The 9,487-nt window shown below is 44.9% G+C and overlaps 1 long non-coding RNA gene across 1 annotated transcript; it reads left to right on the plus strand.

Annotated features, from left to right (window-relative positions):
• LOC141067715 (uncharacterized) lies at positions 1 to 8,624 on the plus strand. The gene is made up of 2 exons (XR_012226461.1): positions 1 to 845; positions 6,421 to 8,624. It is a non-coding gene; the product is annotated as an uncharacterized lncRNA (long non-coding RNA).
• The last annotated feature ends 863 nt before the right edge of the window (positions 8,625 to 9,487 follow it).

Below are 9,487 nucleotides of genomic sequence, written 5' to 3' on the forward strand. Positions count from 1 at the left end.
GATTTCCCCTTTTTTTGCTTTAGGCTTATTTAGTCCTCCGGCTGTGACGAGGCGTCTAGAATCATCGTAGGTATGCTCCACGGCTGCTGTTAGTTGTGTGGTTAGGATCAGGGGTCTGCAATCCGCATAGTTACCAACCTCTCTGGTTTTCTGTGACTTGGCTTGGTCTTGTTTTCCTCCTCGGTGACCCATTCATTACAGTGATATAGAAGAGTTAATGGTTTGCTTTTATATCCCTTTAAATGCCTTTAAGACTTCAATTGCCTTTTGCCTTATTACTGCTAGAAATTATTCTCATGTAGACTACTAGTCTCCGTGTTCAAGGAAACTATACTTATCATATTTATTCTCAACAACATGTTCTGGCTATATTGTAAACAAGATACGACCCTGAGGTGATGGTGGGGGCCAAATGAGCTCCACATATTGAGTCACATATTGCTGTAAATGGTATAAAAACATGTCTTATATTTCATTACGTCAGATAAAGTGATTTGACCACGGCCCGTGTGTGTTGAGTCCTTTGTCTCCAAGCGCTTGTCATCAGAAGGGCGACAAAACCTCTCAATCCGGCCTCACTGGTGATCTGGAAAGATCTGACGCTTGGTCAGAACAAAAACAGCTACGACAGTTTGGCGCCCGACGGAGACCGTGGAAACCAGTCTATTCGGAATCCGTATGTGGGAGCTTCCTGGGAGGTTGAAAATGCAGAATCCAGGCTGCAGCAGGTGAGAACATTTATTCTTACATTGATTCTGCATCTGCAACCTCTCTAAGGATGTCCACATACCTCTGGGTAAGACTGTAACAGCACGGTTCAAAAGAACCCACATCACCAGTGAGGGGTGAGTATGTCTGTATGAGAGTTGAATAATAGAGTAATAAGATAATAATTGTCATCTGTATTATCTGTTAAACTGTTCTGGCAATATACTAATATACTAACTGGTTGTATACTGTGTAGCACAGAGTCTGGGATAGACTCTGTGCAGTTGTTGTTGTTGTTTTGGATTGGCAGTAAATCATATGAGGCTGTATTTTGTATAGGGCTGTGGTTTTTTGGTTGCTCTGGTTTTCAATGTTTCTTGTTGTTTAAGAAGTTGGCTTTGGTGTTCTCGGAGTGTCAGTGGACACTGCTGTAGGTTAAAGTGTCAATCAAATCCAAAGTGCAAGATAGGCAGGCTGTGTGAATCCTTGTATGTATGTCTATGAGAACCTCTGAATAAGATGAGAGATGAGTAATTGAGAAAAAAAAAAAAAAAAAAATCCGTGAATGAGCACGTATAAATGAATCATCACACATCATTTTTGTGTCAAGAGATTTGTTACCTTTCTAGTTGTGGTGGAATCCCGGACAGATGCATTATAAATATTTCAAATCTACATCTGAGACTGAATGAATTGAGTAATGATATAGCTCGTGTTATATGTGGCATTACATTGTAAAGTTTCCTGAATGCATTTGGCCATAAAAGGGCAAGGCATGGTTAATCTCATTATACAGTTATCTGCTCTTACAGTGAAATCCCGTGATTTTGAGTTTCTTTGTAGAAATTGATTTTGATAACTCTAAAGAGCTACGGAATTCAGTGAAGAACGCTGCATTCTGACGGGAGGGGGGAAGGATGGAGCTGCGCAGTTTCTTCTCCCTTCGCTCTTATCTCTGCTGAGTGTGATCTGTGCTCAAAATTCTCTGTAATTCTATCCATAAAGTACGCGCTGAAAGATTTGTGCATTTTAAAGCAACAGTACTTAATTGAAGTTGGAAGTTAAAAGTAAAATATGGTGCCTAATTTAGAAGGAAATTGCAAGTGATTGATGGTCATTGTAAGTGATTGTTTGGTCATTAATGTGTTTGAACCTGCTTCTAGTTGTGTGATTGATTTGTATAGCAAATTGTGTATCAACAGAGGAGGTAGCCGACTGTACGGCTGATAAAGTGGGTTAGAGTCCTATCACACCTGGGACTTCTTACTTTAGTCAGCAGGTTTTATTGTTGTGGGTGAGAGGCGAGGGTGAGGAGCCCTCTGGATATACCTTGGCAGGCTCACTCTGACTTGCTAAGTGTGGCCTGTAAGACAGAGGTCCAGGCACACTGGGAGGGCATTTCAGAAGAAAGGTGAGCTGTCTAAGGTTGAAATAGCCTTCCCACAACAATCCATGGAGCTGGGCTGGAAGGATGCAGGCCTGATCCTATTCTAGCCAGCTGATCTAGCGGGTGAGAGGCAGAGAACCTTCCCGCTACATCCTGTAGGTCTACCGGGTGAGAGGCAAGGAGCCTTCCCGCTACACCTCGGCAGGCTCTCTCTGACTTGCTAAGTGTGGCCTGTAAGACAGAGGTCCAGGCACACTGGGAGGGCATTTCAGAAGAAAAGTGAGCTGTCGGCAGAAAAAGGTTGAAGCCATGGCAACTTTTTCTGTGTACCGTCGGTGCGCCCAATGAGATCCAAGAGAGCTATGCAAATTGAAAAAGACAGAGAAGAAAGGAAGCAGTAATACAGGTTGGACCAATTTAAAAAAAAAAAAAAAAGGCAAAAATACCAGAGTGTGAATGTTTGGATGTACAAAAAGGCACAGACAAGGGAAGAAAATAGCAAGTGAATAAATGATGCTTGAGAATGAATGTGCAGCAGTGTGGAAGGTGTATTATGAATGTTTTGATTGACAAAGAGTAACCAGAGACTCAGACAAAACAGATGGACTTGTAAACACTGTGATCAGACTCAGACAAACCCAGACTGAATAGCTACTTGTGTGACCTGTGCTACTGACCTAAGCGAGTTGCGCTAAATCCTGTCCAGACAAGATCATATGTAGTGACATAAGAAGCTGACATAATAGAGTGGGTAGTGGGGACATTGACCTTTGAGGAGTAAGCTGACAGTAGACATCAGACGACCAACCCCATCAGTGCGACTAGAATAAGAAAGATGCAGGTGTATTATCCCTGGAGCCCCTCTGACCAGCTAGCTTTGTTGAAACAGTTGCCTGACCCTGAAGACCAACCATTCCCGTTTTACAGACACATACAGGAAATACAGCAGACATATAAGTGTACCTGGGCAGACCTAGAGAGGTTGGTGAGTTTAAAGGCAGGTGACGCACTAGGACATATAATTAAGACACACACAGATGTGACAAAGAATCAGGCTTGGGGCATGGATGATAAATCTGCACGGTCTGGGGAGACATACTGTGAGTCACTAAGACAATGGGCTACAGTGGAACAATCAGAGCAGTCTGTACTCCTGATTAACGTGACACAGCAAAGAGGAGAGAGTGTAGAGATGTACTTTGGACGGTTACAGCTGAAATGGGCAGACATGGGGTACATTTGCATAAACCCACTTGATGTTAGAATACTGGTGAATGCATTCATTGACGGTATGAGCAAAGACTTACGAGACACAGTACAGACAGCCAGACCTGAATGGAGACATGTAGATCCGAAAGACCTCCTTAAGGTAGCTAAAGAAATTGAGCAAACAAGGACAATAGGACGACCTGTCATGTATGCTGGAGCACAAGGAAAACAGTGGAGACGTAGTAAGGTACCAAGGGACCTAGAAACAGTGAGGTGCTGGAATTGTGGTACTTACAAAACTTATTGTTAGTGACAATACCCCTATGAATTTACTGGGAGCAGATGTGCTGAGTGCGATCCAGGCCACCATACAGTACTCTCCTGAGGGTATTACAGTCACAAGTCCCCTCTCAGATAAACATTTGTGTAAGATTGCAGCAATGGTGTATATGACAAAAGCGGTGAAACTAACACCTGACACCAAAATGCCTGAGGATGAGGAAATGGGACAGGTGCCAGACACTGTTTGGGCAAGGGGAAAAACGGATGTGGGTCAGTTGCCCATTCCCCCTGTCATGATTAAAATGAAAGAAGTAACCACTCCCCCTTGTTTAAAGCAATACCCCTTGAGCCTAGCAATATCAATAGCCAAATCAATTGCCCCGAGCAGAGATATTAGAGAGTATGTTAAGGCAGGGGTTCTGGTGCAAAGAAACCCCCCCTTTGGACTGCAAAGATCTTCCCCCTGTGACACCACTTTGTATCCCATTAGGAAAAAAGAAAAAAAAAAAAAAAAAGGAACTCAAGGGTTTGCTGACACTTACAGAAAGGTTCATGACTTAAGGGCTATTAATGATGATACAGTGAGTGTGACCTCAATCGTCCCTAACACACACACACAATACTGTCACAGATCCCAGTAATGTCAAAATGTTTCACAGTCATTGATTTAGCAGGTGCATTTTTCTCTGTACCCCTGCACACAGACTGTCAGTATCTTTCTCCTTTACTCATAGAGGTGAACAATATTGTTGGACAGTCCACCCACAAAAGGGGGAAAGAAACCCCCTGCCATCTATTCAGCAGCGATGGCAGGGATCCTTGAGTAGTGGCCATCACCTCATCCGCTGATTGTACTATTACAGTACGTGGATGACCCTAAGGGTTGCAAGGTCTCACGTGACAAATTACAGTATTACAAACAAAAGGTGACATTTGTTGGGACATTATATTGCCGAAGGTACCAGACACCTGACAGGAAACAGGCAATTCAAGATCTCCCTCTACCCAGGTCACCTAAGCATCTATGCATCTTCCTAGGTTTAGTGACCCGGGACCTCACACAAAATTGATTGTGTCTGTGCGGTAGGAGCAGCCGCACTACTAGGAAAGGCATGTGAGATCACACTGACGTTTCTTTTGACAATCTATTCCCCACATGACATCCATGCCATACTCCTACAAGTTCAACCAAAACATCTGTCTATGGCCAGACAGCTCCGACTTGAGTGTGCTCTACTAATTCCTGAGTATGTCACCCTCAAAAGGTGTAACGTTCTGAATCCAGCCACCCTCCTGCCTGTGGATTCAGAAAAGGGGGAATTTGTGACCGTATTAGTGAGTGAGGAAGGATACTTTGACATGACACATGAACATGTCTGCATAGAACTGATGAGTCAGGAGACAGTTGGGTTTGCACACGTTTATGAAAAAAACCTGTTCTTAATGCAGATTTTGAGTTTTTGTAGATGGCTCCAGATACCACCAGGATGGATGATTCTACACTGGATATGCAGTAGTATCCTCACATGAGGTAATCCAAGCTGAACCACTCTCTCCTCACATGTCGGCGCAGGAGGCAAAGTTGAAGGCACTCACTGAGGCGTGTAGAGCCGCTGCAGGTAAAGTCGCTAATATTTACACTGATTCGAATTATGCATGGGGAATAGCCCATGATTATGGCCCTATCTGGAGAAGCAGAGCGTTCCTTACATCAGCCGGTAAGCCCATTAAAAATGCAGAGCTGGTGAAACAATTGATGGAGGCATTGATGTTACCAGTCCAGGTTGGCATTGTCAAGGTAAAAGCACACGCAAAAGGTGACTCCATGGAGGTAGAAGGCAACAGAAGGGCGGACGAGGCTGCTAAAATAGCAGCCAGGCGGCCTAGGAAGCAGTGGACGGTGGCGGGGAGTCAGCATATTCCAGCCACGCTGAGTTTAGATGTCCTGAAATCTCTCCAGCAACAGGCTGCCCAAACAGAGAAGGAACACTGGGGGAGACTGGGAGCTGAGCTGAACTCAAATGGAGTATGGGAGAATAAGGATAAGTTGTGCCTACCGAAGTCCCTGTTTCCGATTATGGCGCAAGCAACACATGGCCCCACGCACGCCTCCAAAAGTCACGTGTGCCATGGTGGATGCCTTCTGGATCGCTCCTGGTTTCAGTTACGCAGCCGCGAAACTTGTACAATCATGCCTCATCTGTGCACAGCACAACCCAGGTAAAACAGTAAAAGTCCCTAAGAAAGCGACACCTAGGCCTCTCTACCCGTTTCAGAGACTGCAGATTGATTACATACAGCTACCAAAGGTAGGAGTGTATGAATATGACCTAGTATGTGTAGATCTCTTCTCTGCGGTAAAATCTGCAACTACTAAAACAACTGCAGACAAACTGATGAAAGAACTGATCTGCAGGTATGGTGTCCCAGAAACCATAGAAAGTGATAGGGGTACACACTTCACGGGAGAAATAAGGAGGGAAGTCATGCAGGCCCTGGGTGTACAGCAAGCATTTCATACACCATATAGGCCACAAAGTAGTGGGAAGGTAGAAAGACTAAATGGGACATTTAAACTGAAAATTCAAAAGGCCATGGCAGAGACAGGAAAGAGCTGGGTAGAGTGCTTGCCTCTTGCACTCTTTTCAGTCAGACACACTCCAAATAGAAGACAGACTTGTCTCCATTTAAAGTCCTGTTTGGTAGTGCACCAAAGACTGGTCTGTACTTCCCACAGGTGCTGCAAATGCAACACGGGTCTTTGACAGCCTACGTCCAGGCCTTACAGGAAAGACTTAATGTGGTGCATAAACATGTGTTCTCATCCATTCCAGATCCTAATGCCAGTGCAGATGTGCATCAGCTGAATCCAGGTGATTGGGTGGTTATACGCAGGCACATGAGAAGGAGCCTGGACCCCCGATTTGACGGCCCCTTCCAAGTCCAGCTGACCACATCCACCTCAGTAAAACTGGAGGGAAAGCCAACCTGGATCCACGCCAGTCACTGCAAGAAGGTCCTGTCAACAGCAGAATGACTGTACTCCTCATCACCTTGCTGGCAGTGACAGGGTTACTGCACTCTACAGAGACACAGGATAAACTCTTAAATGCTGACTGGGACAACAAACTCATTCGGCATCATGCCCTTCTTATAAAGGACATGGAAGGACAGAAACCGAAAGACTGTTGGATCTGTACACACAGCCCTGTATCTGCGAGGACTATGCCGTACTTGGCCTTACCTCTGGAGCCATGGGAGGTATTAACCCCACACTGCATACACAATGAGACTTGGACTCAATCTAGGTTTTGGGGAAAAGATGTGCCCCGTGATATATCTGCCTCATTGGCTATAATCGGATGGGCCGCTAATCCCTGGTTTCAGTTTAATATAACGCGGCCTAAGGTACAAATGTGGTGGCGGGAATATGACTCAGATGTCGGAAATATGGTCGCCAGGAGGAGGACTGAAATCCCTCACTCAGACCCTATTCCCAGTGATGGACTGTGGTTCAGTCTTCAACACACTGGAGCAGACACCTGTGGTGAGGACAATAATTGCTTCCGCATATACACTCGCGTTCAAACACAGGTTAATGAGACGGTGTACCAGGATGGTGTTGAAGGCTGTAAAGCATCTACGGGTAAAATAATAAGGAAAGAAAGGGGTAAATGTACATCTGGTATAAGCTGAAAACAAATGAATAATACTTGGTGTGCCCATAAGCCTATGTCAGGACTTTTGAGTTTATACCAATGTATACAGACCCCTGGTCATGTTTGTGTTCTCCCTGATGGAGTATTCCTGGTTTGCGGACATCGCGCCTACAGGTGAGTGAGCCCAGACATAAGAGGGGTCTGCACTCTTGCCAAACTAACACCAGCCACTTTCATAGTTCCTCATAGTAAAATAGACACGGCAGCAGTCCCAATTCATACTTGGTATAGAAGGGCTGCAGACAATAAGCCCCGGCCCAATGGTAGGCCGCATCTAGTAGAAATGGGGATAACAAATAAAATATTCAGTAGTACGCTAATATACCCCTTCATAACACAAATGTGGGATAAATTAGTGGAAGCTACCGACTACCTGGACGATCAGATTTTCGAGATTCTTGAAGTTTTTAATGAAACTAATACAATACAGAGACAATTAATGACAGTTACTAACCAGCATTCTATAGTACTAGATTACCTGACAGCAAAAGGAGGAGGAATGTGTCAAATAATTGGTCCCACCTGTTGTGACTTTATTGACCCTGCTGGCAATCTCCAGATCAGGGCCAGTATAGACAGAATAGGTGAACTTAGAGACCAATGGTTAAAACAACACAGTGCAACCAGAGACTCCTGGTGGGGTAACACATTCTCTTTCCTAAATCCAGCAAATTGGTTTAATGGCTTAGCAGGATGGATTTTTGGCATTTTGCAGACTTGTATGCAAATTTTGTTGGTTTGCTTATTGCTTTATGTAGCCGTAAAAGCGCTAATATATGTATTACTTAAGCTACTGAATAATGTATGCATAAAAAAAGAATCTAAGGCTGAACCTTCTGTAGTGTACCATAGACCCCAGGTGGCCATTGCTGATGGGGAAAGTGAGTGTCCACACTGAAGGTGGATGGGCGAAGCAGGTAGGAAGCCCCCTTATGGGTACTAGACCCATGAGACAGTAGCTCCTTTGTGGACATCAGCTGACCCTGTGGCAAAGGTTATACCATTTACAAAAGGGGGAAAGATATAGAAGAGTTAATGGTTTGCTTTTATATCCCTTTAAATGCCTTTAAGACTTCAATTGCCTTTTGCCTTATTACTGCTAGAAATTATTCTCATGTAGACTACTAGTCTCCGTGTTCAAGGAAACTATACTTATATTTATTCTCAACAACATGTTCTGGCTATATTGTAAACAAGATACGACCCTGAGGTGATGGTGGGGGCCAAATGAGCTCCACATATTGAGTCACATATTGCTGTAAATGGTATAAAAACATGTCTTATATTTCATTACGTCAGATAAAGTGATTTGACCACGGCCCGTGTGTGTTGAGTCCTTTGTCTCCAAGCGCTTGTCATCAGAAGGGCGACAAAACCTCTCAATCCGGCCTCACTGGTGATCTGGAAAGATCTGACGCTTGGTCAGAACAAAAACAGCTACGACAACAGTAACCCCTGCAGATATCATAGTAAAGACTTATGTCTATAACCGGGATTGGGGGTGTCAGCCCTGCCGTGACTTTGGCCCGTGTATACCTGGACTGAGGAGCAGGGAAAGGACTGGGAGAGGTGGGAGTATCAGAGGCTATTCCAACCAATGTATTGCTAGGCACAGACTTGGGAGGAATGGTGTCCTACTATGTCCCTCACTTGCAAGTACGTAAGTGCTCCAGTAAAGGTGGAAGCAAGTGACCCATCTGAGATCCTGTGCAAGGAGGGAAAATGTACCAATGCACAAGAATGTACATATGTGGCAGCTGTGACCCGGAGTCAGGCTGCTGCTCAGATAAATCCCCAGAGATTAGAGGATGAGGCTCAAATAGAACTTCCTGAACCGGAGGACCATACTGTGGGCCAGGAGCCTCCTCACATGGCAGACCCAACAAGGTCCCTGATAGCTGACCCTTGAAGACTCAGCTTCAGACCAGGGCCTGGCAGTCACACTAGGCCAGGGGCTGCATATTGACAGTCAGAGCTTCCAGGAGGCCCTGTGGAAAGATGTCAGTCTGGAGAAGCTCAGATGCCTTGCAGATCAACCCCCCACTTCTAATGACAAAGAGAGAATATACTGGGAGCAGGGCAGGCTGTATAAAGAGACTCCCCACTAATACTACAGAACCTTGGAACTGTGAAAAAGCAGCTGCTCGTTCCTTATCCCCTTAGGGAAACATTGAGAATTGCT

The sequence above is a fragment of the Dendrobates tinctorius genome, unplaced genomic scaffold, assembly GCF_039654945.1.
Source record: "Dendrobates tinctorius isolate UK_male_01 unplaced genomic scaffold, ASM3965494v1 ptg000254l, whole genome shotgun sequence".
NCBI classification, from domain to species: Eukaryota; Metazoa; Chordata; class Amphibia; order Anura; family Dendrobatidae; genus Dendrobates; species Dendrobates tinctorius.